This window comes from Schistocerca serialis, chromosome 1, assembly GCF_023864345.2.
Source record: "Schistocerca serialis cubense isolate TAMUIC-IGC-003099 chromosome 1, iqSchSeri2.2, whole genome shotgun sequence".
NCBI classification, from domain to species: Eukaryota; Metazoa; Arthropoda; class Insecta; order Orthoptera; family Acrididae; genus Schistocerca; species Schistocerca serialis.
In genome coordinates this window covers 1,232,388,548-1,232,413,495 of record NC_064638.1, presented here as the reverse complement: position 1 = coordinate 1,232,413,495, position 24,948 = coordinate 1,232,388,548, and the positions used below count along the sequence as shown (strand labels likewise).

Here is a 24,948-nt window from a genome sequence, read left to right as displayed (position 1 = left end):
GAAAGGCGTTTTTCGTTGCGACGGAATCTTCTCACGAAATTCCAATCACCAGCTTTCTCCTCCGAATGCGAAAATACTTTGTTGACACCGACCTACATAGGGCGGAACGATCACCACGATAAAATAAGGGAAGTCAGAGCTCGTACGGAAAGATATAGGTGTTCATTCTTTCTGCGCGCTATACGAGATTGGAATAACAGAGAATTGTGAAGGTGGTTCGATGAACCCTCTGCCAGGCACTTGAATGTGATTTGCAGAGTATCCATGTAGATGTAGATGTAGACTACTAAGTCAAGCGGACACAGTGACCTCCGAAACTGCGCCGACTAGCGTAGCATGCCTTCCGTCAGATCAACGTAGTGCCCCTGCCCATTACCCTCATTACTCGTGCGGTAGCGTTCTCGCTTCCCACGCCCGGGTTCCCGCGTTCGATTCCCGGCGGGGTCAGGGATTTTCTCTGCCTCGTGACGGCTGGGTGTTGTGTGATGTCCTTAGGTTAGTTAGGTTTCAGTAGTTCTAAGTTCTAGGGGACTGATGACCAGAGATGTTAAGTCCCATAGTGCTCAGAGCCATTTGAACCATTTGAACCTCATTACTCGCGGCGTTTCGCCGACTCCCGTAAGAGTTCGAGCGTCCTGTGCATCTGAACTGAAGGATCGTCGGCCAGCCTCGCCGTAATTGTGTACGTGGTGTCTGTTCTTTCGGGCGTGTTGGTAGGAACAGACACGACATATATGTCTTCATAGTTAGCGGCCGTGGAGACGATGTGAATGATTTAGTTCAATATTTTTCCTTTCAACGTATGCATCTACTTTACAGTGTGCATCAAGTGGTGCAATTCCTGTCAAGCAATAAACCTTATCTGTAGGCGCCGCTTTCAGACATTACACTACATTTCATTGAGTAATACGACGGATTCGGCCTCGTTAATGCAACATTCTTTTTGATATACGTTTCGAATTACCAAAAAGATAGTGATATGAAAAGGCGGCTTTCGTAATACAGCATTTTCCTTAAAGCGGATTGACGAAACTAGTGCTCGATCTACGTCCTCTTTCTGAAAATACTGAGATCATACCTCACTATGTTTCCTTCTCACAACGTTCACCCAGGAAGCTTTCGAGTTGGAGTGACAGGAAGCCCATAGTCAAATAACAGAAATAAACCCGCCACATTAAACGTACACAGGGTGATTTTTTGCACCGTGTACAAACTCTAGGGATTGATCGATGAGAGATTACGGAACGAAAAATGTCTAATGAACCTCCACCCGAAAATTCATGGTTTCCATACTAGAAACCATTTATTCAGTCATACCTTGTTACAGAGACAGCGGGCTAATACTCGCTGTACCATGCAGCCAAAAAAAAAAAATGTTCAAATGTGTGTTAAATCTTATGGGACTTAACTGCTAAGGTCACCAGTCCCTAAGATTACACACTACTTAACCTAAATTATCCTAAGGACAAACACATACATCCACGCAGCCACAGCTACAGTATGTGCTGAAAATGGTTTCCAGGTGGCGTAGTCCATGCTTGTACGTTCCGCAGCATGTTCTGTGTCACATGTTCACTTCGGCCAGGTTACGTCCGAGCAGTGTCAAAGGCAGCATGAATACGCTGCTCCATTGTCTCCTCGTCTGGAATGGGCTCTGAAAACACGATACTTTTGAGATGGCCACATAACCAGAAGTCTCACGGGTTGAGATCCGGTGAAGGAGCAGGCCATGCAACCGGACCCCCTCTTCCGATCCATCGATCAGGGAAGACACGATTGAGATGTGTCCAGATGTTAACGGCGGAGTGTACTGGAGCACCACTATGTAGCAATCACGTAACCCTTAGACTCATAGATGGCACTTCTTCCAGCAGAGGAGGCAAAGTAAACCCACAAGGTGACGCGGAAGGAAGTCTGGTCCCAAAATAGTTCGCCAATTATCCTGTCCCACACATTCCCTTTCCACCGATGTTGATCATTCGCTGTTATCATACCATGGCAGTTCTGCATTATATCTCCCCGTAGACTGTTATCTAAGTTGAGGATACTATTCCGTGTAAAGGTGGCCTCATCTGTGAGTAGGATGGATGACACAAATCGTGGTTGGCTGGTGCAGAAACCAGTGGCAAACCGCTCCCGATGTGGAAAGTCTGTCGCTAGTAAGCCCTGCACACGCTGTAAGTGATACGGGTGGTAACAATTGTCATGGAGAATGTTCCACACGGTCTTCTGGCGTAGCCTGTACTCGCTGGCCACCTGCCTGGTACTGACACGGCGGCCAGCCCGGTTGGCCGAGCGGTCTAACGAACGGCTTTCCGGGCGGGAAGGAGCGCCTGGTCCCCGGCACGAATCCGCCCGGCGGATTTGTGTCGAGGTCCGGTGAGCCGTCCAGTCTATGGATGGCTTTTAGGCGGTTTTCCATCTGCCTTGGCGAATGCGGGCTGGTTCCCCTTATTCCGCCTCCGCTACACTATGTCGGCGATTGCTGCGCAAACAAGTTCTCCACGTACGCGTACACCACCATTACTCTACCACGCAAACATAGGGGTTACACTCGTCTAGAGTGAGACGTTCCCTGAGGGGTCCACCGGGGGCCGAACGCACAATAACCCTGGGTTCGGTGTTGGGCGGCAGAGGGGTGAAGTGGCCTGCGGTAGTCGTCGTGGGGTTGTGGACCACTACGACTGCGGCGGGGACGGATCTACTCCCTCGTTTCTAGGCCCCCGGTTAACATACAATACAATGCAATGCAATACTGACACGGCGGTCGTCTTTCATAGTGTTAGTCACATTTTTCTCCAAGTCTAGTGTCCAAACATTTTGGGTAAGTTCTTCATGATTTCCTGCTTCCTGAAACGACCCTGTCTCAGACAAACGGCGAAACACTGTTCCAAACATTGAATTCTATGAATTCCTTGGTTGGCCGAGCGGTTCTAGGCGCTTCAGTCCTGAACCGCGTGACCGCTACAGTCGCAGTTTCGAACCCTACCTCGGGCATAGATGTGTGTGATGTCCTTAGGTTAGTTAGGTTTAAGTAGTTCTAACTTCTAGGGGACTGATGACCTCAGATGTTAAGTCTCATAGTGCTCAGAGCCATTTGAACCAACTGAATGCTATGGATCTCGTCGCCGGGGATAGGTCTATAGGTCTCCTGATACAACCTAGCTGCGCGCCGCCCGTTGCCATTTGCCTTTCTGTAAGTAAACACCATGTCGGCAAGCTCTCGATTTGAATACAATACGTTTGAATACGTTGTGTACAACGCTGTGTCACATCCACTACAAGGTGAGTCACCAAGAGAAGTGAATCGGACACAATATTACCAGTTACTATGGCAGGAGAGAGCGCTAGGGCACAACGTATGAGGAACAGCACCAACCTCTAGGAAGAAACCATGCATGCTGTAACTGTGGCTGCATGATACAGCGCATGACAGACTGCAGTCTCCGTAAATTTGGAAATTTGTGGTAAGTAGTATGGGACCAAACTGCTGAGGTCATCCGTCCCTAGGCAAACACACTGCTGAATCTAACTTGAAATAACTTACGCTAACGACAACACACACACCCATGCCCAAGGGAGGACTCGACCCTCGGACGGGGGTAGCCAATCGAACCCTGGAAAGGCGCCCCAAACCGCTCAGGCTGTCACGCGCGGCGCAGTCTCCGTAACAAAGCATGACTGAATAAATTGTATCTAGCACGTAAGCGATGCATTTCCGGACATACGTCCGTTATACCTTGTTTTGTTCCGTATCCTCTCGTCGATCAGTCCCTAGAGTTTGCAAAAAATAACACTGTATAAAAGAAATAAACCCACTTACGAGTGAAATATGATTCATTTACATCTAATACTATAATCAGAATGATTAGCACATCAGTAAAAGACGCAAACTGGCATTTTGATCAAAACACAGACAGTAAAAGTACACTACTGGCCATTAAAATTGCTACACCATGAAGATGACTTGTTACAGATGCGAAATTTAACCGACAGGAAGAAGATGCTGTGATATGCAAATGATTAGCTTTTCAGAGCATTCACACAAGGTTGCCGCCGGTGGCAACACCTACAACGTGCTAAAACGAGGAAAGTTTCCAACCGATTTCTCATACACAAACAGCAGTTGACCGGCGTTGCCTGGTGAAACGTTGTTGTGATGCCTCGTGTAATGAGGAGAAATGCGTACCATCACGTTTCCGTCTTTGATAAACGTCGGATTGTAGCCTACAGCGATTGCGGTTTATCGTATCACGACATAGCTGGTCGCATTGGTCGAGATCAAATGACTGTTAGCAGAATATGGAATCGGTGTGTTCAGGAGGGTAATACGGAACGCCGTGCTGGATCCCCATGGCCTCGTATCACTAGCAGTCGAGATGACAGGCATCTTATCCGCATGGCTGTAGCGGATCGTGCAGCCACGTCTCGATCCCTGAGTCAACAGATGGGGACGTTTGCAAGACAACAACCATCTACACGAACAGCTCGACGACGTTTGCAGCAGCATGGACTATCAGCTCGGAGACCATGGCTGCGGTTACCCTTGACACTACATCACAGACAGGAGCGCCTGCGATGGAGTACTCAACGACGAACCTGGTTGCACGAACGGCAAAACGTCATTTTTTCGGATGAATCCAGGTTCTGTTTACAGCATCATTATGGTCGCATCCGTGTTTGGCGACATCGCGGTGAATATACATTGGAAGCGTGTATTCGTCATCGCCATACTGGCGTATAACCCAGCGTGATGGTATGGGGTGCCATTGGTTACACGTCTCGGTCACCTCTTGTTCGCATTGACGGCACTTTGAACAGTGGACGTTACATTTCAGATGTGTTACGACCCGTGGCTCTACCCTTCGTTCGATCCCTGCGAAACCCTAAATTTCAGCAGGATAATGCGCGACCGCATGTTGCAGGTCCTGTAGGGGCCTTTCTGGATACAGAAAATGTTCGACTGCTGCCCTGGCCGGCACATTCTCCAAGCTCCGTTTGACTCAATGCCCAGGCGTATCAAGGCCGTTATTACGGCCAGAGGTGGTTGCTCTGGGTACTGGTTTCTCAGGATCTATGCACTCAATTTGCGTGAAAATGTAATCTAATGTCAGTTCTAGTATAATATATTTGTCCAAAGGATACCCGTTTATCATCTGCATTTATTCTTGATGTAGCAATTTTAATGGCCAGTAGTGTAAATGTTTGGGGCAACTGGCATGGCGGACGTCAGCCTCAAGTTTGTGACGCCTTGACAGCTTCACGTTTCTTTGCCGCGGAACGACATCTCCGGCGCTCGTGTATCTGTGGCCGCGTGCGCAGTAGCGCGCTCTGTGTGGTTAAAAGAACGGAGCGAGTAAGATAGCTTCAGTCTTTAGGCTGACTTGGAACACAGGCGAAAGGTATAGTCCGCAGTAACAGGTGAAGAAACGGGATCTCTGCGACAGCACGTCCGAAATTCAGTTCGTAATCCACAGCGACGCGAAAATGTGGAGGCGAGCAACAAAGTAATTACCAGAAACTGCAGTGCGGTCAGCTGTACTCGGGACTCGGGAGCGCAGGTGGACGGCACGGTGCGTGCTGTGCGCAGCCCTGGCCGGCCGCCGGGTCTCCCTCCTTATAAGGCAGTCTGCTCGGGCCGCTTGGTGCCTCTCATATCACGTGGCGCCCGCCACACGGCGCCCTGTTTTACGCAACGTCCACCAGCCAGCGCACTGTGATACGCCGCCTCGGCGGATGCTCCCAGTTCCTTCCTGTCCGCTTTTACCAGGGTCCACGTTCCACTGTCATGTATCAGTTTCTGTTGTAAACATTTATACGAAACATACTAGGTGAGTGATTTCTCGGATCAAATCATGCCTAACCGTTCCTTTGAATGTGTGAAGAGTGGACGTGGACCATGTTCTAAGTGCCGAATCTCACGTTTTTCAGGAAAATCCAAAGGCAATGTATCTCTCCTGTACATAATTTATTTGCATCTAAAAAGAAATTGAGAAGATTTTCTGTTACTACAGAAGTATACCAGCTGGTAAACAGTGAAACAGTGACAGTGGCAACTCAATATATAGTGTTTGACAGTGAAAAAGATGAGGAAAACGAAAATGTGTAAGTGGTTGCAGATGACATACAGTCACTGTAGAAAAACAACACATCAAAAAACCACACCATGTGGTAAAAATATGAAAAATAAAAGCCCACTGAAGATGCTGCAACTGCAGTGAAACATGTTTGGGTTAAAAATCAAAGCTGTGTTTGGCTAAAGGCAGACCCTATCCAAAAACGTACGTATTGTTAAAGCAAACTCGGAAAAAAGTGCTTCAACCCCAAGATGATTACAGCAGATAAATGTTAACAAATATAATGTACCATTTCTTTTACATCTTTTAGAGAGAGTACAGCATTGTATGGTAGTGAAACATGGACTGTGGGAAAACCGGAACAGAAGAGAATCGAAGCATTTGAGATGTGGTGCTATACACGAATGTTGAAAATTAGGTGGACTGATAAGGTAAGGAATGAGGAGGTTCTACGCAGAATCGGAGAGGAAAGAAGTATGTGGAAAACACTGATAAGGAGAAGGGACAGGATGATAGGACATCTGCTAAGACATGAGGGAATGACTTCCATGGTACTAGAGGGAGCTGTAGAGGGCAAAAACTGTAGAGGAAGACAGAGATTGGAATACGTCAAGCAAATAATTGAGGACGTAGGTTGCAAGTGCTACTCTGAGATGAAGAGGTTAGCACAGGAAAGGAATTCGTGGCGGGCCGCATCAAACCAGTCAGTAGACTGATGACCAAGAAAGAAAAAGAGAGAATAACAAAATTAAATTCAGGGAAAAATCTCTCGGTACTGACTTCTTTTTCTTACACAAGTCCATTTATTAGGATCAGATGTTCAAAGTTTACTCCGAAACTCCCTGTGGTGTTGATGAAGAAATGGCAACATCACCGACAGCTTTCAGATGAAGTACGGCACGGATTCATCTGTCCTGGTCTTTCCTCTTTTGAATAGGTTTAAATTTCCTCCTTTCCTCTGTTTCGCCATAGATGGATGGGTTGAGACACTTCGACCATACAGCTTTTGGAGATCTTACACTCCGTTGATATACAGGACATAAAATCCCGTCTGAGGCAACCCTTGAGTTGTCAAGACTGTACGCCTGGTTGGTTAGGAAGGATTTGAAGTTTGTGGTGTCTGAAGATGAGTGTAATCCAGAAACGCGTAACATATTGTAATAAAAGAGTCAATTGAATATCTCATGACTTTATTGCGATTGTACAGCAATGGTTGCCAATTATTTACACTCCATTATTGACAACAATGTTTCAGCATTATCTTTAAGATCGAAGAGCTCAGTTGCATACATTAGAATGGAATTAGAACTCCGGATTAAAACACTAGTAGGCGCAAATACCATGCACCATCTTTATACCACCTACCATAGCTTAGAAGTGAGGCACAGACGCTACATAAAATGTGGAGCCATATATCGTTACCGCAAAACGTGTTGCTAAAGGTCGAGAGCACCTCTGGACATGGAATCACTTACATCATACTCACTCAATAGCAGGCGTTAAGAATTGTGATGTGGTTGTTGGTTATCATCTAAGTCTATTTCGATTCACTGTGTATTATTCGCAAGCACTGGATCAGAATATGGAACTTCTCTTACAGCATAACACTCAGCGCGCTAATTTGTGACACAGGAAGGTGACCCACATCCGGATCGATTACGCGCGTGGTTTAACGAGCATGGTCTGGTTCACTGATCACCATGAATGTGGTTTTAGGTGGTTTCCCTCGTTGATTTAGGTAATACGGGACTGGTCCCCAGATTCTGGCTGAGAGAGCTGGGTGTGGTTTTTAGGCAGTTTCCCACGTTCATTTAGGTACTGCTGGGCTCTCAAACAATTGAAATACGATGACGTACACAACAAAGCTGATTTTATCAATTAGAAGCGTCTGGTGTAAGCCTGCGAGTGTAAAAACATTGGGCCCGCGTGCTACCAGTGATAACTTTCTTTTTATTTATATTTTATACGATCAAGAATGAACGGAACAGCACACGAGAAACGCTCTTGAAAATGGGAATCGTTTGCCGAAAAACATATTACAAAAATAAACTTAAAAGAAATCGAGACTGGTAGCGGAAAAAGTTATCTTACAAACACACACACGAAAGAAAGTTTACTCGATTCACCGACAGATGACACATACGACCTCCTTCCCTAAAGTTAACCTGACGACAAATAATGAAACAAAATTTCCCAAATCCTGAAAAAGTAGATCCATTCTACATGGGATAAATGCTAGGGAAGAGGCCCAAGAAGAATACTTGATCTGTTCCAGAATGTGCATGCCACTCAAATGACTGAATGGGCTAGTGTACTCGTCGTCCGTAAGGGATACGGCAAGAGTTGTGTCATGTGACCTCAGCTAATTTCAGTATGGATGTGTTCTGGACAAATCCCGATAAGGAGGACCAAGTGTCGTGGTCCATTGCATTGGCCTTCCTGGTTTACTGACCTAAATGACCTGGACTTTTCTTCTAAGGATACATCAAAAGTGTGATGTATGCTACACCATTTAATGACTTCTGTGACCTGGAATATCAGCCGAGAGGCTTCTGCAGCAATTCACTGGTGCGTTTCTACCGGTATTGACTTACAGATACGCATGTACTGCAATAACTCATCGCTTCGTGACCCCTCAGAGTATTTCAGTAGTGGTCTATTTTTGAACAGCACTTTCCAGCAGGTTTTAAAGTCCAGTTGGTTGCGCCATCCTGTCTCCAGATTTTAATTAACTGAAAGTTTGATAGACACGCCGGGAATGTGTGTTGTACGCTACTCCCGTTAATGACAACGACCAGGAAGAGCATATCCCTACAGCTAGTGTCATTGTAAGATAGGACCTGGGCGTCAGGGAAAGGATTGTCCGGTCCATATTGAACGCACTGTGTACTGCATCTCATCTCGAAAGACACATTTTGACCATCTCTTTTGTGACATGGCTATTCAAGGTCATGTAACACAGTGGCACGTAACTCAGTGATAACGCAATCCATGACATATGTTCAAAGGATCATTTTTTCTTGTTTTGAGCACTCTCAAACTTTTCTTTCCTGAGTTGGGGTCATTATGTGGCGTAGTGTTTACTGACGAAGACAGCAATATCTTCGTTTTTTCCACAATAGACTTGGGATACCAAAATGACTTTTTGCTCATTTTAAATTCATTGGTTGCTGATTGTGAGCAAAGATTGAACATGAAGTTCGACGTTCAGCTCGGAAAATCCTTACTGAAACGTGGACAATGATTAAGCAAGCATATGCAGGCGACGCTTTGAAGAAGTCATGTTTTCGAGTGGTACAAAAGGTTTCGTGAAGGTAGAGATTCAGTGAATGACGATCCAAAAAGCTGGCCGCCCGTCTACAGCACACACCGATGTAAACGTGGAGCTCGTAAGGCAGTTGTCGCAAGAAGACTGTCATGTAACTGAGTGTGCGATATCAGAAGAACTTAACTCGAATCGTGATGTATGTCGTAAGATTATAGACAAAGATTTAGGGAAAAGGAAAGTTAATGCAAAACTCATCCTCACACATTAAAAGACAAAAAGAAAGAGGTAAGACGAAGAATTTCTGCTGAACTAGTGGATAGAGCCAGACGTGATCCCATATTTCTATCAAAGATTACTGCCGGGGATGAAAGCTGGTGTTACCAGTACGACTCTCACACGAAGCATCAAAGTGTTGAATGACGGAGCCCTGGATCACCAGCCACGAAAAACTTCAACCGACAGCCTTGCCTTTGAGAACAAACAGAATGTTGAGCGCATCCTTTGATAGTAGAGGATTAGCTCGCTGTGAGTATGTTCCTCCAGTTCAAACAGTGAACCATACTCTTCACATCGAAGTCTTGAAACGTGTGCGTTAAGCACTTCGACATCGCTGTCCAGCTTTGTAGCATTCTTAGGGCTTGTTCGTAATGCATGACAATGTAAGAGCCAATACTGCTTTATCTGTTACCGAGTATCTGAGCAGACATTCTGTTATTGCCATCCCACAGCCACCGTATTCGTCGGACCTCTCGCTTTGCGATTTTTTCTTGTGTCCATGAGTGAAAAGGCTACTGAAAGGAAACTTTTAACAAGATATCGCAGTTTTAACAAGATATGTGACAAATGAGCCTACAAGAATCGCAGTTGCAAATTTCCCTGTTTGTTTTCAAGATCTCCAGAAACATTGGCACCTGTACAAGAGGACTACTTTGATGGGAGCTAGGTTCATTAATTGGTAAGTGCAATTTCCTATTTTTTTTAAAAAATCTGTCCTGGAACTTTTCTGACAAAGGGAGTATTAAACGTAATTTAATATTTTATCATATCCAGTTCAAGATTCGAAGAACAAGTTATTAATTACGGTGACCCTGCAGACAAGTGAGTCTGACTCTCTAGGATGTATAAAACACATCAAAAAAGTTTTGCAACACCGCGGGTCCGAGAGTTCCGAAACCTGTACAGAAAATTGGAATAAAGATGAACATATACATTATTTCCGCCCTTTTTATTGCTCATGAAACCCACACATTGCATGTTGTACCACCATAAAGCGAGATCTTCAGAGTTGGTGGTCCAGTTTGCTGTACACACCGCTACCTCTGATACCCAGTAGCACGCCCTCTTGCATTGATGCATGCCTGTATTCGTCGTGGGGTACTATCCACAAGTTCAAGACACTGTTGGTCCAGACTGTCTCACTCCTCAACGGCGATTCGGCGTAGATCCTTCAGAGTGGTTGGTGGATCACGTCGTCCATAAACAGCACTTTTCAATCTGCTCCAGCCATGTTCGGTAGGGTTCATGTCTGAAGAACATGCTTACCATAGTCGAGCGATGTCGCTATACCGAAGAAAGGCATTCACAAGATGTGCACGTTGGGGGCGCGAATTGTCGTCCATGAAGACGAATATCTCGACAATATGCTGCCGATATGGTTCCACTATCAGTCGGAGGATGGTATTCACGTATCGTACACCCGTTATGGCGCCTTCCATGACTACCAGCGGCGTATGTCGGCCCCACGTAATGCCACCCCAAAACATCAGGGAACCTCCACCTTGCTGCACTCGCTGTACAGGGTGTCTAAGGCGTTCAGCCTGACCTGGTTGCCTCCAAACACGTCTCCGACGATTGCCTGGTTGAAGGCATATGCGACACTCATCGGCGAAGAGATCATGATGCCAATCCGGAGCGGTCCATTCGGCATGTTGTTGGGCCCATCTCTGCCGCGCTGCATGGTGTCGTGGTGGAAAAGATGGACCTCGCCATGGACGTCGGGAGTGAAGTTGCGCATGATGCAGCCTATTGCGCACAGCTTGAGTCGTAACGCGACGTCCTGTGGCTTCACGAAAAGCATTATTCAACATGGTGGCGTTGCTGTCATTGTCCCTTCGAGCCATAATCCGTAGGTACGGTAATCCACTGCAGTAGTAGCCCTTGGGCGGCCTGAGCGAGGCATGACATCGACAGTTCCTCTTTATCTCCTCCACGTCCGAACAACATCGCTTTGGTGCACTCCGAGACGTCTGGACACTTACCTTGTTGAGAGCCCTTCCCGGCACAAACTAACAATGTGGACACGATCGAACCGCGATATTGACCGTCTATGCGTGGTTGAACTACAAACAACACGAGCCGTGTACCTATTTCCTGGTGGAATGACTGGAACTGGCTCTGAGCACTATGGGACTTAACATCAGTCCCCTAGAACTTAGAACTACTTAAACCTAACTAACCTAAGGACATCACACAAATCCATGCCCGAGGCAGGATTCGAGCCTGCGACCGTAGTGTTCGAGCCTGCGACCGTAGTGTTCGCGCGGTCCCAGACTGTAGCGCCTAGAACCGCTCGGCCACACCGGCCGGCTGACTGGAACTGATCGGCTGTCAGACCCTCTCCGTCTAACAGGCGCTGCTCATGCGTGGTTGTTTACACCTTTGGGCAGGTTTAATGGCATCTCTGAACAGTCAAGAGGACTGTGTCTGTGATGCAATTTCCACAGTCAACAGCCATCTTCAGGATTTCTGGGAACTGGGGTGATGTAAAACTTTTTTGATGTGTGTATTAACTGCAGAAACTGAAGCGTTAATGTGAAGCTGTTAAGAGTTAAACTTTTACGCTACATTCCTCCGTGGCATTGTAGCTTAATTTTCATGTCACGAATTGCAAATATTTTTATAAACTTATACTGTTTTCTTTTTAGTTTCAAGATTGTATGAGCCACTTAAATTTTTGGACCTACCTAAAGAAAAAAGAAAACAGAGTCATATCCAACATAAGTTCAGTAGGAACGTCACTGTCATACCAGCTTGTAATCATCTGCTTTGTTTAACCACCAAACGCTTTCTCAGTTGAAGTAACCGCGTGCGAACCAGAAATTTCCATTTCACTAAAGCATGATTTTAACAAGCGTTCGCTATATTCCAAAAAACAAACTAAGAAAGCTTGTTGCCTAAATGTGCGAGGATACAGAGTAACTAAAATATCGGCAATGCGCATAAACATCGTTCTGTTCATGAGCTGTGAACAACGGCCGACAGTATGTTGCAATGAGAGGAAACCTGCACCACGTACTGCGCGTAAAATTCCGAAACTCTGAAGAACTAGACTGACAAGACCCAGAGAACGACAGGAACGACGCAGCCACGGTACTCAAAAGGGAAAAAGTCTGGGCTGAGCAAACTAGAAAAGCGATGGCTCATACGCTGGGGAATTTTACAGCAATGAATGACGTGAAGTAACGAAGAAAAATTGTAGTGCGTTCATTCCGAGAACAAGAGAGAAAGCAGATTTCTCGGAAAATACGGCGTTCCAGACGAGAACGCGGAAACTGGTGGAACTGTACGCTACGTCAGTTCACTACTGCAGCAGGTACACACACGTCTGTTTACGTTAGACTGTATCAGTGCAACATTCGATGCTACGAAACATTTGGCGGGCAATTCAAGCACATTAGCATTACGGGCTGATTCGGAGTTACGTCTGTATGTAAGTGAGGATATTCAGCCGCCAAATAATTGTTAAAATTCATGGTGAAACCTTGAGATGTCATTTACTTCGCTCAATTCGCTACTAGTTTAGGTTAATGACAGTTATAAAGTTTAGCCGGCATAAAGGGCAGGAAAGTTACATCATAGTTACGCTTCGGAATGTTTATTGAGCGAAACTAGTAGCAAACTGTGCAAAATAAGTGATGCTGAAGGTTTCACCATGAATTTTAAACGATTAGAAGTTGTAGAATGGTGGTGTGGTGGTTTCGAGTCCTCGTCCAAGTTCATACCATGTAGCAATTATTGAAGACGACAAAAAAATCGTCGTTTTTGACTTTTGTTCGTCACGAGATAATTGTCCTCCTTCTAATCAAATTCGCAAAACATGCGAGCATTCGGACTACTGTATTCAAATATCATTTTGTGGACATTGCGGCAAGGACTGCTAATTTTTCTCACTGTATAATGGCCATATATTGACAAACAAAATAAAGTAGAAAACAAAACTTCGTGGGCGTTACAGTTGGAAAAACAATGAAAGGATGCCTTCATAAAAAAGAACAACATCTACTACAAACTGGTGTAAATATTATCATAAGACATTTTGGTAACGGACCGAAATAATCTATTCATTTCATCAGAAACCATAGTGGCACCGAAATGACTGGTGAACAGAAGGCAGAAATACTGAATTCAATCTTCCGAAAGTGTATCGTTACGGAAGACCGTAGTACGACTACTCCTTTCCATCAACACAGAACAGCGAAAGGGCAAATAGACGAGTAATCACGGAATAGAAAATCAGCTAAATCTCTCAACAGTGGGAAAGTATCTGCCTTGGAAGATATACCTATAACATACTACATAGATAATGCGACGGAACTTGTTACTTATAGCAACATATTAGCCCTATCTTAGGCCGTTGGACCACAGAAGGGTATAAAGAGATTCGACAACAACAAAATTCACTATTCACTTGAGCTTTCATGGTTTTGGGGGGGGGGGGGGGGGGAAAGCTTTTGTACAACTGAAACGTTCAGAAGCAGGATCCAATTCCTTCAAGACTATTTAACGAGTTCTTCTACTTTTATAGGTTGAAGTGGGAACATTGTTGACACGTCACACGTTCGTGACCAACCAGGAATTGGCCACTGTACAGTTTCGAAGTCCCAGCCATTACCACTTTTGATCCACAAGTAGAGAAAGCATGATATTTTCTTTAACCAAATTAGAAGTAAAAAAATGCTCTAAGAAAATAGTAAATAAAAAAAGACGCACCACGAGGTGATTATCCGAATACGACGGAAATCGGTTGATACGGTATGGTGTACATGTGCAGACAAGCAAATTGGATGATTCATTCAAGAGAAAGAGTTTTACAAATTGAGTAAGTCAATAACGCGTTAATAAAAAAAAAGGGTCAAATGGCTCTGAGCACTATGGGACTTAACTGCTGTGATTATCAGTCCCCTAGAACTTAGAACTACGTAAACCTAACTAACCTAAGGACATCACACATATCCATGCCCGAGGCAGGATTCGAACCTGCGACCGTAGCGGTGACGCGGTTCCAGACTGTAGCGCCTAGAACCGCACGGCCACTCCGGCCGGCGCGTTAATCCACCTATGACCATTACGTAAGCAGTTATTCTGCTTCGTTTTGTTTAGTAATGGTTTTGGAAGTCTTCTTGAGTGATATCGTGACAAATTCCCTCGAGATGGCGCGTCAGATCGTCAAAATCAAGGCCTGGTTGGAGGGCTCTGCTCATAATGCTCCAAACATTCTCAGCTGGGGAGAGATCCGGTAACCTTGCTGGCCAGGGCAAGGTTTGGCAAGAACGATGGCAAGAAGTAGAAACTTTTCCCATGTACGGGCGGGCATTATAATGCTGAAATGTTAGCTCAAGCCGGCTTACCATGAAAACGGGGAATAGAATATCGTCGACATTCCGTTATGCTGTAAGGGTACCACTGAAGATAACCAATGGGATCATATTACCATCAGAAATGGCACCCCAGACCATCACTCTGGTTGTCGGGCAGTTTGGTGGGCTACATTGAGATTGGTATCCCACCGCTGAACGGGGCATCTCCAGACATGTCTTTGTTGGTCATCGGGCCCCATTTCGAAGTGGGACTCATCACTAAAGACAATTATAGTCCATTGAATGAGATTCCAGGCGTAATTTCGAGGTTGGGCATTGCGGTCCTAGACTCCATCGCAGAAGCGTCAAACGAAGGGGTGAACTGTGGATAAGATGGGGTGTCACGACCTTCCCATCTTGTGGCGTGTCCACTCTGGCATTCGGCATAATTGTGGTGAATTTTGATGCCAATATGACATCAATAATACATGAACTTCAGAGCTGTGGTCTTTTTTTTTTTTGTCATGTGTGCTCGAAGTGTCGTCGAGCCCGAGGATAACTTCACACGGTGCCATGCTTTTGCACAACTACAGAGAAACCTGGTACGCACCGTTGAGCCAAAGTAAAAACTTAAACGGAGCAGTGGGTGGGAATTACGGGGTTCGAAGAAGTGAGCTTCTAATTCTTTTGTGCAATGTACACTGAAGCTCCAAAGAAACTGGTATAGGCATGCGTATTCAAATACAGAGGTACATGAAAAGGCAGTATACGGCGCTGCCATCGGCAACGCCTATAAAAGACAAGTGTCTGGCGCAGTTGTTAGATCGGTTACTGTTGCTACAAGTTACCAAGATTTAAGTGAGTTTGTACGTGGCGTTATAGTCGGCGCACGTGTAATGGGACACAGCATCTCCGAGGTAGCGATGAAGAGGGGATTTTCCCGTAAGACCATTTCATGAGTGTACCGCGAATATCAGGAACCCGATAAAACATCTAATCTCCGACATCGCTGGGGCCGGAAAAAGATCCTGCTGGAACGGACCAATGACGACTGAAGAGAATCTTTCAATGTGACAGAAGTGCAACCCTTCCACAAACTGTTGCAGATTTCAATGGTGGGCCATCAACAAGTGTCAGCGTGCGATCCATTCAATGAAACATCATCGATATGGTGTTTCGGAGCCGAAGGCCCACTCGTGTGCCTTTTATGACTGCGCGACACAAAGATTTATGCCTCGCCTGGGCCCGTCAACACCGACATTGGACTGTTGATGACTGGAAACATGTTACCTGGTCGGAGGAGTCTCGTTTCAAATTGTATCGAGCGGGTACCATGGAGAAAAACTCATGAATCCGTCGATCCTGCATGTCAGCAGGGGACTGTTCAAGCTGGTACAGGCTCTGCAATCATGTGGGGCATTTGCAGTTGTAGTGATACGGGACCCCTGATGCGTCTAGATACGACTCTGACAGGTGACACATACGTAAGCATTCTGTCTGATTACCTCTATCCAGTCATATCCATTCTGTATTCCGACGGACTTGGGCAATTTCAGCAGGACAATGCGACACCCCACACGTCCAGAATTGCTGCAGAGTGGCTCTAGGAACACTCTTCTGACTTTAAACACTTCCGTTGGCCACCCAACCCTCCAGACATGAACATTATTGAGCATATCTGGGATACCCTGCAACATGCTTTCCAGAAGAGATCTCCGCCCCGTCGTACTCTTATGAATTTATGGAAAGCCCTGCACGATTCATGGTGTCAGTTCCCTCCTGCACTAGTTCAGACATCAGTCGAGTCCATGGCACGTCGTGTTGCGGCATTTCTGCGTACTCGCTGGGGCCCTATACGGTATTAGGCAGGTGTACCAGTTTCTTTGGGTCTTCAGTGTAGTATGAACGTGGTGCATAATTTGTATCCTATCGATAATGTTCAAAACCCAGAATACTTATCTAAGGCATAAGAGCACTCCCGTTCTCACGGGTCTCCTTCTATTGTCGAGCATTCGACTATGAGTAATGTTCCCTGTGTACCGCCGACCGTTACGAATTACGCAGGGATAACATTGTTACAAGTCGATCGTAAAAGTTAAGTATCGATAAACTGAAATGGAAATTAAAAAAATGATCGACATCTAATTTTAAACCATCCTTGTACCCAGAGGCTAACATACATATAACTGCTAATCACGCTGCGTTTCGACGATCCAATACGATGGGCGGTCAAGATACGAACGTAATCACTCTGAATCACGTTTAAAGCAGGTATCGACGGCACGCTCAACAAAAACTAGTAAGATTTATTCATCTTTCGTCCATTGTATTTTTAAGGTGACTTGACGTATTGGTTAAGACAGCGTTAGGAGGCGGAGAAAGATGGTTTGTTGGTTGAGACGCTTCGGTGCTGTGTACAAGCTACACCTGATTCGAGAAGCTATATGGCCAAGGAGCTAGCAACAAGAGAGGCACTTAGGCTGTGTATAATATCAACGACGTTCTGATGTTAACAGATTCACCCTTGACTAACTGGAGCATCAATCCTGGAACCTGAAAATTCACTGGTGTTTCGAATAACATAAAATAGTGCAACTTCTCTAGGTGAAAGGGCTTTCTGGAATCGTCATTCATTCCTTCATTATTCATTTATTGGTCCATTTGATTGATTACATATTTAAATAGTACATTGAATATAGGACAAGTCAAAATTGCGAAAGGAACACACACACACACACACACACACACACACACACACACACACACACACACAGAGAGAGAGAGAGAGAGAGAGAGAGAGAGAGAGAGAGAGAGAGCACGACAAAATTAATTACAGATAACAATCATAAATTACAAGTGAGAAGTGACAATTTGAATTTAACCATTATTACATAATAATTGTTTACAAGGCTATTTTTTGTAATTTAAAAATTCTTTTAAAGAGTAAAAACATTTTTCCACTAGAAATGACTTAAGATTACGTTTAAAATTTTTTTATGTTGCTGCAATTTTAAATCACTGGGTAGGCTGTTATGTAGCTGAACTGTTATCTGTGATACACTTTTTTGGTACAGTGCTGTTCTACACTGTGACATGTGGATATTATTTTTGTTTCTTGTATTGTGACTGTGTATATGCTTATTTTGTTGAAGATGTCCAGTTTGGTTTAAAAGATACTCATTTGGTCATTTGCGAACAGGATACACTCATATATGTCGACAACGAAATTGGTGACCAGTTACGAAAGAGTAATGTCACTGAAGAAATATTTTTCCTTGTGTGTCTACCTTATACAGACTTCGTAACGAATGTAACGAAAGAGCCGGCCAGGGTGGTCGAGCGGTTCTAGGCACTACAGTCTGGAACCGCGCGACTGCTTCGGTCGCAGGTTCGAATCCTGCCTCGGGCATGGATGTGTGTGATGTCCTTAGGTTAGTTAGGTTTAAGTAGTTCTAAGTTCTAGGGGACTGATGACCTCAGAAGTTAAGTCCTATAGTGCTCAGAGCCATTTGTAACGAAAGAGGCATTTGATGAATTGTATCCATTCTGAGAAATGTCTCAGATGACGAGAGGGGAACACTTTGCAAGGCTTCAATTCAGTCAATGATTCCCAAAAGAATCTGGTATTCAAAGTTACATCTATCAAGATGACATACAACACCAACAATGAGAATGCGAAATGGACACTTGTGACTGACAATTTGCAATTTTTCGCAACACAACTTTTATTTATGTAAATTTACAAGGTTGGCGACTGAACAACAAAAGAAAGGTAACCATAATGATGCCAGTAAAAGCCTCCTAATTGAGGCAAACAAAAGTTTACTTCTAATTTTCCACAAAGGTTCGTGGTAACACACACACACACACTAGCAAAAGTCCAATTCAGAGACGAAGACGTAGTCCTCAGCGGTCGAAGTCCATGAGATTGGCATCTGGAGTGAACTGAACTTCAGGGCTGGTTCTGGCCCATAAATAGCTGTCTCCAGCCAATCAGGTTTTGGCGTCGTGATTCTTCCTGCAGGCCGTGGCTCGAGCTCTCCCTGCAGGAAGTAGTGCTCGGAATGTATGTTTTCATTATCTTGTATGTAAATAGACGGTGTTTACCATGGTGCTTTTGGTACGCCTTGGACATAGACAGCCCCGGCCTGTGATGTGTAATATGGGTTGCCGGCCCTCAGGGGCTACCTTGGCTCCGGCATAACAGACACCGAAGTTATTTTGCACATCTCTACAGAATCAAAGTCTTAATCTCTCCATATTGCGAATATGGTCATTCATAACTGGAAGATCTAAATCACCTAATACTCTCCTATTCCTGCTACATCAACCAAATGGTTCAAATGGCTCTAAGCACTATGGGACTTAACATCTGAGGTCATCAGTCCCCTAGACAACCGTCAAATTGGTAATTCAGCTGTCAAATTGATAATTCTCCATCCCCTAAATGTCACATAGACTTCTTTGACAGCAAAATTCTATACATTTCAAGATACTTTCGAAAGACGGACATTCATCTTTAAGATCGAACATGTGAAGAGATCCCGTGCAGCAACCATAATACTTAATACATATTTTAAAATCCTCAGTATATGAATAAGAAAGTTAGTGTCTGTGTTATTTTTAGTGATAATATGTAATTAAGAAAGGGTGAGATGTATCGAATATCCACATATTTCCTCCATGAATAACTCCTCCATGCTCTCACTTATCCAACTGCCGATCTGCATACTGACTAACATACATGTATGTTCATTAATGCTGGTCCACAGCTGACTTCGGCGCCCTCCTGTGAGTGCTCATTAGATGCAGTTTTCTGTCACCAGAAGGCTCCTCTCCAAATGTATTTCGAACAAGTGCCGAAGAAATTCTCAATCTTACGTCTTATCTATTGGGCTGTGAACTGGAAATTACGGCTGTCCGTGTCTTAAAAGAAAAATTAAAACGATTTGAAGAGTCAGCCGCTTTTGCTTTTTTCTTGTGATCTGAGGTGGATTAGCAGATTACGTTAGTATTTGTGTTCTTGAGTGCAGCCAAATTCTGTATTAATCTTCATTTCGAAGATACTCCAGCAAAAAGAACACTGGTGGCGGTTTTAAATTCACATTTGTGTCATTGAATGTTACACAAACACAAAACAAAAACAGTCCAGTCTTTGAATTAATCCTTGTCTCATGAGGGCCAATGCATCTCCAATGTTATTCTGTCTCTGCATGCCAACGATAATACCTACTTGCAAGGGGCGCTGTTTTTTTAAGCCACCTTTTGTGAATTACGGATATCATTTTCTTTTTGGTTCCTCGTATATATCACAGACTAACACGTGAAACTAGTTTGCTCAATGACTGCTTTCGCTGTTTAGCCTAGTGCTCACTCGTCAAACTCTGAAACGTGGAGAAGGTCCTGAAGCACTTCCATTCAGATTGGTCGATTGGTCGGTTGGTTGATTTGGGTGGGGGGGGGGGGGGGGGGGAGGTGACCAAACAGCGAGGTCGTCAGTACCATTGGATTACGGAAGGATGCGGAACGAAGTCGGCCGTGTCCTTTCGAAGAAATCATCCGGGCATGTGCCTGGAGCGATTTAGGCGCAAATATATTCGCTCGTGTGACACAGGACTCAGATATCACGTCATAAACTGACATCAAGGTAGGAACTAGTTCTTAGTTCCCAGTTCCCACAATGATGTTGGTGGTTTACTATACCTATGTCAACTCAGCAAATACACTGGCGAAATGTGTATTTTAGAACTTCACCTCCTTAATACTAGTTCCTAGTTCCTACCATGGTGTTGTCGGTTTACGACGTGATATTTTACACCTACGTCACTTCTGCGAATAGAATAGCGCTAAATATATTTTAGAATTTCATCTTCTTATTAGCGACAAACTGATGTGCTTACGCTATAAGTGGAATGTGTTCCCACCATGTGCACTATACGTATGCTCTTTAAATTTCCGAAGACTGGAAGATGATAGCAACCCTCTGTCGAAACGAGTCATCGTGAAATAAATAATGTTTAGCGATCTTGGCTTCAGAAACGATTTTTCCATCCTACCTACGGGTAAGGACGACTTTTCGAGTTTTGGATCATTTGAGGAAACAGTAAAGGAACCAAGAAGAAATTTGGAGGGTAACTAAAGTGCAAAGGCAAGAAGAAAAAATTTTGAGGTTTGCTGATGACATAGCAGTTCTGTAAGAGACAGCAGCGGACTTCAAAGGGCAGCTGAATGGAATGGACAGTGTAATGAAAAGATTTGTAAGACGAACATCGACAAAAGTAAAACAAAGGTAATGGAATGTATCGAATTAAATCAGGCAGTGCTGAGGTAGTTGGGCTAGAAATTGACACACTATAAGAAGTACGTGAATGTAACTATTTGGCCAGCAAAATAACTGCTAACTCCCGAAGGATAAAGGGTATAAAATGCAGTATGGCAATAGGAAGAAAATTATTTATGAAAAAGAGGAATTTGTTAACATCTAATAAAAGGTTGAGTGTCTTCAGAAAGTATATATGTGGAGTGTAGCCTCACATCCTGGTAGGTCATAGAATCGTCAGTCTGGTGGGAATGTAAATTGCAACGGGATGCCAAGGGTGAATACAGTAAGTTCAAATGGATGTAGGTTGCAGTAGTTATGCAGACATAAGAAGGCGCAGTATACACTGGTGTACTTTTGCATGTAGCCAGTCTTAGGACCGAAGAATAAACTCCTAGGGAGCTGGGAGAGGGACAACGGTATTACTAATTGGAAAGGTCTGTATTTTACCAATTCCGGGACTTGTCTTAAAATCGAGGATGGAGGCCCACGACCACCCCCTCGAAGATCCTGGTCCTATGGGGATTTAAACTATTTTGATTTGTTTCGGAGACGATATGTGCCAAACAACAATTTGAAGCTTCGTGTGTATGTGTGTTTTTTTAAGAGAGTTTAACAGAATTAAGTGGTGTGACTACGTAAGCTTTCCCGGCGTAATAAGTCTTGAAAGTCCCTTCGGGATTGCTGTCGGATACTAAAATCAACTTGACTCGATATTTCGGAGATACAACTGGTCGCTATCTTCAGGAGAATGCTGCTTCTGCTGATGAGTCCCGCTGGTGCTGCCGTTCCGCCTAGGTTGTATGATCTGCCTAAGTTACATAAGGAAGGGGTTCCTCTACGCTCTATTGTTAGTAATTTGGGTGCACTCACTTATAACCTGACAAAGTATTTATCAGCTGTTCTCAGTACATGTGTTGGCAAGTGTGAATACCATATCTCCAATTCGATGGATTTTAATCGACGATTGAGATCTCTGAAGTTGAGTCCTTCAGATCCATTAGTGAGTTTTGATGTGGTATCCCTTTCCAAACCAGTTCATCTGGAAGAGTCCCGCCGGCCGCGGTGGTCTCGTGGTTCTAGGCGCGCAGTCCGGAACCGCGCGACTGCTGCGGTCGCAGGTTCGAATCCTGCCTCGGGCATGGATGAGTGTGATGTCCTTCGGTTAGTTAGGTTTAAGTAGTTCTAAGTTCTAGGGGACTGATGACCACGGCTGTTAAGTCCCATAGTGCTCAGAGCCATTTTGGAAGAGTCCCTTAGTTTGATCATTGGAAAACTGGATGAAGAGCTGGTGAAGCATTGTCGTCATGTACGGATATCCACGTATTTTTTTATTCTTTTATTTAACGGTAACATTTTTGAACAGAATGACGGAGTGGCTATCGGTAGTCCTTTATCACCTATAGTCGCCAATTTATTTATGGAGGACTTCGAAGATATGGCACTGAAGACTTCAGCTTTGCAACAAATGTGCTTCTGTACATATGTAGATGATACGTTTTTCGTCTGCCCGCATAGATTTGATACTCTTAATAGGTTTTTGGACCACTTCAACTATCTTCATCCCTGCATCAAATTTACTATGGAGGTTGAAAGTGATGGGATGCTTCCATTTTTAGACGTTATGGTTTATAAAAAGCCTGATGGTACTTTGGGACACAGTGGTCACCGTAAGCCGACGCACACAGATCGGTATCTGCATTCTAAAAGTTGCCATCAACCACACCAACGCAGTGGCGTCCTTAGGACGCCATTTCCGACGTGGACAGCTTAACCCAAGAACTTGCACATTTGATGGCTGTTTTTAAGGAAAATGGATACTCCGAGAAGCAGATCCATCGGGCTATGGGGTGTGGACCATCTCTGGAGATGCATGAAGAGGAACATAGATCGGTGGCCTTTCTTCCTCATGCTGGAGGCATATCGTTTAAAACTGGACGAATTTTAAGGAATTTTAACATTAAGAGTGTGTTTCGTCCACCTTCTAAGATTAGGGCACTACTGGGTTCTGTGAAAGATAATCTGGGGAGTAGGAAACTCGGTGTATACAAAATTTCGTGTCAATGTGGGATGGCTTACATTGGCCATTCGATTCACGCAATTCATGACTGGTGTGTGGTACATTGCTGTTATACGAGGCTACAATAGCCGCAAAAATCGGCGGTAGCAGAACACTGCTTAAATGAGGGACACAGTATGAAATTTGATGAAACTGTGCTAGTTGCCAAAATTTCTGGTTTTTGGAACAGTGTCTATAAAGAGGCGATTGAAATTAGGTTGGCGGATAATTTAATCAAGAGAGATAATGGGTTTCCTCTTAGAAAGATGTGGAATCCTGTATTATCTCGCATCAGTCCGCCCCTGTAGCTGAGTGGTCAGCGTGACAGACTGTCAATCCTAAGGGCCCGGGTTCGATTCCCGGCTGGGTCGGAAATTTTCTCCGCTCAGGGACTGGGTGTTGTGTTGCCCTAATCATCATCATTTCATCCCCATCGACACGCAGGTCGCCGAAGTGGCGTCAAATCGAAAGACCTGCACCAGGCGAACGGTCTACCCGACGGGAGGCCCTAGCACACGACATTTCCATTTTTCCATCTCGCATCAAAACTGAACGTTCTTCGGTGCGGCCCTGAGTGCGATATATCGTTGCCAGCAGTGTTCTACTAAGGGCGGCACCACCTCCCTGTCTTGGAGGGCAGTAACCGTGATTGGCGGCGCATGCGCCGTGTACTGAACAGTGGCCTATATAGGACGTCGATTTGCAGCCTGGCCCCCTTCTCTCCCCCGAGTCCTCTTGCATTTCCCTCCTCTGCCTCTTCTCATTCCCTCTCGCGTCTGCCCTCCCTCACTCCCCCCTTATGAGTCCTCTCCCTCCTTGGTTCCCCCCTTTCGTTTTTTACTCTCCTCCCTCCTTGTTTTTTCCCCCTCCTCCATGTCCCCCACCTGCCTTTGGCTCGGGAGTGTCATCTTTGTGCCGCCATTTTCGTGCAGTGTTTTCCAGTGAGTGTTCCGTGTTGTGTCTTTTGGGAAGTGTTGCGAACAGCCATCATACTGTCGCTGGGTGTGATTTTTTATCTCTTGTGAACAGAAACCAGACTGTCGCCATGTATTTTAATTGTGTGTCTACTATGTTACTTGTCTGATTCTTGTGTATTTTATTAACATTGCCAACCCCTTTGCTTTCTGTTTTAACTTTCCGCATTTTTCTGCCATTTTACACTTTCAGTCACCGTTTTATCGCCTGTTTTTCTTGTTTCTTTTCTTCTTCCGTTTTTAAAAAAGTCTGTAGGCTGTAGAGCAGCGTACTAAGCTGCTGCCAGCCCGCCCCCTTCGGGGGGAATTGAAAATCAATAAAGGAAAAAAAAGCAGCCTGGCGTCTGTGGGACTCAGCAGAAGCAGCATTCTCCTGAAGATAGCGACCAGCCGGATCGCCGAAATATCGAGTCAAGTTGATTTTGGGATCCGGCAGCAAACCCGAAGAGACTTTCAAGCATTAAGTGGTGCAGTGTACCTTGAACATATGTATCCCTCACCACAACTGTCTTTAAAGTGGAATTGCTATATAATGCTAGAAATAACGCTTACTGCATTTGTAAGGTCAGTTTGAACTGGTGTGGTGTATCCATTACTTTTGGGTTGGCAATCTTGGAGAGCGGCAGTGTATGATTCCTTTACAGACAAACGGCTGACACGTGCCTTGATGACCCT

The 24,948-nt window shown here is 44.8% G+C and overlaps 1 protein-coding gene across 1 annotated transcript in view; it reads right to left on the bottom strand.

The window, feature by feature from the left end:
* The window catches only part of LOC126419121 (serine/arginine repetitive matrix protein 2), a 1,464,442-nt gene that overhangs the window by 1,229,365 nt on the left and 210,129 nt on the right, over window positions 1-24,948 (bottom strand). The gene's annotated exons all lie outside the window — the stretch shown is intronic.